This window comes from Channa argus, chromosome 19, assembly GCF_033026475.1.
Source record: "Channa argus isolate prfri chromosome 19, Channa argus male v1.0, whole genome shotgun sequence".
NCBI lineage: Eukaryota > Metazoa > Chordata > Actinopteri > Anabantiformes > Channidae > Channa > Channa argus.
The window spans coordinates 16,992,041-16,999,613 of record NC_090215.1 but is presented as its reverse complement, the minus strand read 5'-3'; the positions used below and the strand labels follow the sequence as shown (position 1 = coordinate 16,999,613).

The 7,573-nt window shown below is 37.5% G+C and overlaps 1 long non-coding RNA gene across 1 annotated transcript; it reads left to right on the top strand.

Annotated features, from left to right (window-relative positions):
- Positions 1-1,799: 1,799 nt before the first annotated feature.
- LOC137104597 (uncharacterized) lies at positions 1,800-5,842 on the top strand. Its single transcript, XR_010911719.1, has 4 exons — positions 1,800-2,086; positions 3,383-3,506; positions 3,854-3,931; positions 4,823-5,842. It is a non-coding gene; the product is annotated as an uncharacterized lncRNA (long non-coding RNA).
- The last annotated feature ends 1,731 nt before the right edge of the window (positions 5,843-7,573 follow it).

Genomic DNA, 7,573 nt, shown 5'->3' with positions numbered 1-7,573 from the left:
TGGAGCGGCAGAGAAATATGTTAGAGTGGTGCAGGACATGTATGAGAGCTGTAAGACCGTGGTGAGGTGCTGTAGGTGTGACAGAGGAGTTTAAGGTGGAGGTGGGAGGTGGGCAGGTTAACCTTTTTTTTTTAGCCTCAGCACTGAAAAAACCTACTACACATAATTTTTCCTGCAGAGGCCGGTCCCAGGCCAAAATAAAAGACAAAATAAATCATTTGTAACTCTGTAGTGTGATACAGTGAATGATTTTCTAATCTGACGGCTCATTTGACGAGATGACATAATTTGTCTCATGAAATCTGAAAACTGCAACAAATCATTTCTGATGTGACAATGTGGTTGCAGCAGATTTAGACACAAAAATAACTTGATTACAGAGAGAAAAGCATCAGGGCTTGGGTTCTGTTTCACTGTTATCGTGGTTAGAAAAAATTAACTTGTCATCAGAAATTATGGTCAATGTGTTGCAGTTGGAAACAGGAAATGAACAACAGTTTTTGCCGTGACTACTCCCATAAGTGGCAGAAGTACAAACTCTAATTAAGTGAAAGTGCAAAAAATGTTTTCAGAAAATAATCCACTACTATCGAGAATACAATTTCAAATTCTACTTTATGTGAAGTACAAAAGTATTCCACCAAGACACAGTGTATTTTAAACAATACGGTAACACAAAATGGAAATTCCCCCGTAAATCAAATCACGCACATCACAACTGTAATTAAATACAGCACCTGTGCTACTGACCAGCCCTGCCTCCTCTCTACATATGTTGTTGTTACTTGTCACCTTGATCCTATCGTATGATAGGTTCATCCTACGATCCTGTGTACTTGTTTTAAACTACATATTTTACTTGATTTTCAATTTGAAACTATAACTTTTCCCGTTGACACGTTATATCACTTGATTCATCTTTAATGTTGCTCCACATGAGTGATTTAATGCACATTAGGTCTTATCTCGAAAGGGTCCACAACCATTTATGACAGATTACAAAAAAATGTAATGTAGCAGCAGGTAATCTAGAGTTATGATGTCACACAGCTGTAAATTACACCTGGTGCAGATGCTGATAAACTGATCTTTGATCTTAGTTAAGTATTGGTTTGGCCAACACACAATTTAGGTCAGCTCACTGTTAATGGCAAGGAAGAGGAAAAATTCCATTGATAGAGCTTTAGATTACAACCTGTGACTGACAGGGTAAGTACAGTGACTGTGTACTGATTAGTACCAACGCTGTACCTGCACAGTATCTATGGATACAAGTTTGTTGGATATTGTTTGATAACAATAGGAAAACTTTGGGGAAAAAATCCCCTTTGTTACCTGTAGTTATACAGAAAGTACAGCAAATGATGGCTGTAAGTTAAGGTGGAGCCTCTCACCCTCTGCTTAGCTGTACCATAGTTAAACCGGTTAAAGCATTCACAGCTATGATGTAACTATTTAATTTAAAGTTCCCCGTTACTACAAAATACTACACTGCAGGTATTTTTCTTATTCTCATTTTTTACCCCGTTATTCCCCAAAATTTTCCTATTGTTATCAAGTTGTTACTACACAGTTATTTCAGTGTTCTTACCCTGTGAGTCACGGGCTGTAATCTAAAGTGTAACAAATTAATTCCACTGTGCAATGTTTGTTTGGATTTTTATTTCTTTTTCTTTCTCTCTTTCTGTTTTTTTTTTTTTTTTTTTTTTTTTTTTTTTGTTTCCAACTAAAATTTGATCCTCTCTTCGATTCTGAGCAGGAAATTTCAGCCTGCTCAAATCTCAAACAAACACAAAAAGTCAATGCTTTTTGGAAAGCACCTACACTATTATGTAAGGCAGGTGAACACACTCAAACACAAAAAAATACTGCTAGGCCCTCCCTCGAAAAGCTCCATTCCCAGCAGTCAGTCCCCTGGGTGTCTCAAACAATACTCAGCTGCACCTTCAAGATCCATTATTATCCTCCTTCAGCAATCACTAGCGTCTTGCTCCTGCTGAAATGAGGCGGCCTACTGTTCTTGTCCTAGGTCTATTTTGGATGGTCGGCATGGTCACAGAGTGGCACACCATGGCTCAGGCTGCACGTAAGTCATTGTTTGCACCATTATTACCTTTACAGTCATCACAGTGATTCTTTGGACTGTAAAACAAGGCTAAATCACCATGCGGACAAAATGATCCACTGTGGCGACCCTGAACTAACACGATGAGCCGAAAGGACAAAAATAATTAAATACAGTGCCTTGACAAACTGCATGCAAACTGTTGGCTGTGATGCACAAATATGTGCCTTAAAGTCACAGTGTGTAAGTAGAAAATTAAAGAGTCGCTGCAGAAGGTGATTATTAAACAGAACTGCAGGGATTTAAAGACATTTTCTGAATTGTTAAATTATAAGTATGATTGGATCAAACGCTAATTTCCAAACTCTGCACTTTCCCACATGCTTTAATGTTTATCAGCTTAATGTTTCTAAATGTACCAACCAGCAACCAGGAAAATGTATCAACTTTCTGCTCTACGTCAACTGGTTTTCTAGCGGCAGCTCTAAAAAAATGTCTGAGAAACCTACTTAACATTTATCTTTCCGTGAGAGGACGTAGAATACAAAGTGAAAAAGTCTCATAGGGAGATGGACAGGGTGGTGGATGGTACAACGAGACACAGGACCTTCCTGAAAGAGACAAGGGCTGGACTGTAGTACTAGCTGTTGTGGTAATGATCTTGTTTTATATAATTAATCTTAACTTAACCTTAGCTGAATGTTTTTGTGCCTAACCCTAATCGACGTCTCATAGTGTGACCTTACGTTAAACGAACGTCCAATAGTAAGGCCAAAGTCTGCCCTCGGCATTAAAATGATGTACAATCTTGTAAGTGACACCTTACGTGACGCCTTGGGAAGCATCAACATGTTGGACAATCTGCCTGATTGCTTTGAAAGATCATTTATTATCAGCTTTACTGATCTGGTTCTCTGTTGCTGCTCTAATTATTTCCTTCAGGAGGTGGCACAAACAAAAACGCAGATTGAAGAGCAGCTCATCTGGGACGTCACATAAAAAAATGTGACGTCTATGAGAATCAGCTTTCATATTGTTTTGAAAAAAATGCCAAAAATGTCCCAAACTCCATGCGGCTCTACAATCATGCTAAAATTGATATCATTGTGATAAACGGATTCCATGATGATTGTGTTCATTAACCGGTCCAACCCAAACTTCGCGGATGTTTTGATTTTTTTTGTTTTACTAAGTTGCATGAGCATGAAAACATTATCTAGATGCTATCTGAAATATTTAAAGTTGTGTTCCAAAAAACCCGCTTCATCCGAATGTCAGATGACTCTTGCATGTCTGTGCATGAATCTGTTCTTGCAGGGCATCATGGTTGCTGTACAGCATTCTCCAAAGTTCACGTTAAGCACTTGATGAACTTCACAGGAGGGAGGAAGGTGCAGTGCCGGTGGCAGGGTATTGCCGAACATTGCAGCGTAAATGCAGTGTGAGATTATGTGTGCTGTTTTTCCTTGTTTTTTATTTTCCGTGCACCCTTTTATTATACGATATGCACATTGTCTTATGGACATTGGTTTTCTTTTGCATTGTCTTCTCTCTGTGTCCTTTCAGTCCGACCCACTTCCCAGTTTATAACATTTCTAATTAGCAGTATCATGTACCACAACAATCTGACCTTATTGTCGAAGGCTTGTGACAGACTCTTTACTTGACTCACCTCCACATGAGCCAGTCTCCAACTATCTATCTATCTTTGTGCCTAGTAGATATATCAAATATCGAATATCAGTATCATATTGACAACTTTTTTTGTTGCTCATTTTTCTCTTCAAGTGTCCTCAAGTTGAAACAGAACCAAGTGTGCGTGAACCCAAAACCTCAAAAGATGAAAAGACTTCTGAAAGTTGTGTGGTAATTACAGAAACACACACACAATCATATACACACACACAGCTGACTATTCAAGTTTTGAATGTCAAAGAAACAAGCACAGGGTCAAAGTAAAGAAGATAAAGATATCTGCCATCAACATTCTAGAATGTTGTATTTTCATATGTTATTATTTCCAATCATAAAAGTGTAATTAGTTCATGAAACAATGTGTTTATTTGTTGTAGGCATTTCAACTAACTAGCTCTCCACTGTATTTAGAGGTTAAAAAAGACAACAACCAAATTCACTGTAGAAGCAGAAGTACTTTAAATGTTTTACCACTAATACAAAATACTAATTATTACTTAAAAAGTAATCCACTAACAAAACAATGTTACAATACAGCTTATGTTAATGATGAAAAGGAAGGGTCAAAGGTTACATCTATGGATCAATAAATATGCAGATAAAACAGTTCTTATAACACGTCTGCTGTACAAATTCAGTGAGGCACTTTTCATTCGATTCATGAAGGTGTATTTATTAGCCACAGTTATTTCAGACCACAAATTGTTTTTCGTCTACGTCTCTGAAAAGTTAAGTAAAAACTCCAATTCAGCAGCTAAGTGTTTATATTTCAAAAGGACTTAATGAAAGATGAACATATCCACCAGGAATGTGTGGTAATAATATCAATAAATACTTGGCAGTGTCATTTGCCTCTGGAGATTTATTGCCATACACAACAAAGATCTTTAAAACGAAAACAAGCTTAAAAAAACACAGAAATTTTTTCATTGTCTATTGATTGTACTCACCACCTGAAACACTACTATCCCTTTAACCTACATATCAATACACTGTGCAGTATCTGAACTTATCTTATCTGAAGTAATGCAGGCTCTCCTGCTTTGTGTTTCTATTCACCAGCAGCACAACAGCTGGTAAGAGGAGAAAGTCCGGCCGCCGGCAATAAAGGACGAACTTAGTCTGTACTACAGTAGCTGTACACAAACTGTACGCAATCTATTAAAAATCAACTGTTAGGGATGTTCAGTTTCGGGCATTGGGGCCGATCCTGCCTCGTACTCTTAAAACAATACAAGTGTTTTCTCATGAGTTTTTAATACTTTCATGCTCCTGTGTGCACTTTACATTCCATGTTGTCAGAGAACTGTGCAGCAACGTTTTTGAAGCAAAACGGCTTAGTACTTGTACACCAACAGTACTCAGTATCAGTATCATCATCATTGTAGTTTTAAAGACACTGACACGACTTTACTTCCAACAGCTTGTAAAAGTGTGCTGGTTTTTCTCATACTGTACATGTGCTACTTATTAATTCCGCTGGAAAGGGTGGTGACCACTTGATTGGGTGTCGACAATTGGATATAAGTATGTATTAATGTTTGACGCACAAGCTTAATTACACACAGGTGTAGTTACAAAGAAAAGTCCAGAGCAGCACGATGGCGACATAAATTGAAAATCAGTCGGCCTAGAGAACAATGCATCTTTCATTTATGAGGTGTGTTCATGCAGCATGACATAATGATGGGATACGAAGAGGCTTGGCAGAGAAAAACAAGATAATGAAGAGCATTTTGTTGGCTTCACTTTTTCCTGCTATGATGCACATACTTCTTACACCAGAGTGACACCTACTTATGACATATTGCATGTTAATGACTCGACTTTGGAGGTGCCAGGTGAACGTAGTTATCTTTGGGCAGAGTTGTGCTAAGCTAAGCAGCTGCTAACTTTTCCTATATTTGCTACAGTGTAACTCCAGCGTATGAGGTAGTGACCATTTCATTTAACTCCAAGAAAATGTGTATATGTTAACATGTCATGTCATGAGCTCATTATATTTCCAAATACAAATGTTGCAATAGTTTACATTTTTGTAAAGTATCTTCATTGTTTACATTAAAACTCTTTCATTTCTTTCTTTTTGTCTGTGTGTTTCCTTTTGCTACACTGTAGGAAAAAGTTTGCCCGATGGTTTCTCAAACTATGCTTTACACGTTTCCCTGTGTTTTCCGTTTAAAGTCCCGCTGCTCATTGTAATCTGGGTTTTGCCACTAATGTCTCAATAACCATGGATTCTCAGTAGAGCAACGGTGCACACACAAACACGGAAAAGAGCCTTTTTCTCAGCCAAATCAAAACGTTAAAAACACTGCCAGATAATGGAGGTTCTTTCCATCCATAGATGCATAAAGCCAGAGCAAGGATTTTATTTCCTCAAATAAAATTCCAGAATTTGGAGAGCATTTCCCTACAGCTGTTATCAAAACACACCACAAAAAAAAAAAAAAAGCACAAAGAGAACACAAGCTTTGACTTGTTTCCTTTTAGTTTTCCTTGTTCCTTTTATCATGGAGAAATAAAGCTGGTGTATTGAGAAGTGTAAACATGCCACATGATGGGATAATAACTGACAGCGTGCAGTAGTAGCCTGGTAACTTTGTAGAGATGAAATCAGCAGCTTTTCCGTTCAACTTCATGAATTTGTGGTGTATTAATAGCAGCACAATGGAAATTTCAGTGAGGGACAAAAAAAATTAAAAAAAACATTTTAACTTGTCAACTAGAAAATGAATGTACTCTCAGAACAAACACTATAAACTGAGACTATTTCCTTGTTAGAAACTGTTTAGTTTAGTTGGAACAACTAAAACGGCTCACAGCACTTTGGCACCGTGCATCAGAAAGACATGCATTAACATGCACGTTGTGGAAAGTTACCATTATTCGCATATTAGCATTTATTTCAAGGATCTTGTGACAGCACTACAGCAGGGACACCATGTCCATATAGAGGGAGATATCTCAAACATAGATATCCACATATCCACCATTTTCTTTTTTTTTTGGATGATTTGATATTTGATATAACAAAAAAGACTGAAGGACAGTTTCATTCATCAGGCTGTCAGGAAGACATGCACCAGTCACTCACTTCAATCAGACTGAATAAACTTTCTTTGCACTAAAATCTTATTATCTGCACTGTTTGTCCACTTCACTGGTTTGCACTCTAACTGCCATGTGCCTTGTGCTGCTTTATTTAACTTTATTTTTATTACTTTTTTTACGTGTCCTTATTGTATAGTTGTATTTTATATTTGATCTAGATTTTTAGGCTCTACTGTTAGTGTTATCTGTATGCACCATGGGTCTGAGAGTAACGCAATTTCAATTCTCTGTATGTATGTACTGTACATCTGGAAGAACTCACAATAAAGCAGACTTGACTTGACTTGACCTGAAAAATGACATTTAAGTCTAATCATATGCACAGCTTCATAAAACTAAAATGGGCAATTTGAAGTCCTTACAGATCTGAGTAACAAATAACACAAGTAACATGACACTAAACTAAGTAGCTGCTAGTTTTTTTTGATCAACCTGTTAATGACCAAACAGGTCAAAGCCTGGTTTATAGGGATGCGGCAGTTGCAGCTGGCAGACAGTCAGAGAAAGAAATAAAAAAGTCGAGGCAGGAAAAGGAAGTAGGTCAGAGGTCCCAGTAGATAAACAGGTTTCAGGTGAGTGTAAGTCTAACAGGTAGCAGATATGAATGTAGAAGGCTCCTACAGTCAAGCACATGGGTAATAATAAAACTCTTTTCATTTAATGAGATGTTGCAAGCTCTTTGTTTTGTTCTGTGTTCCT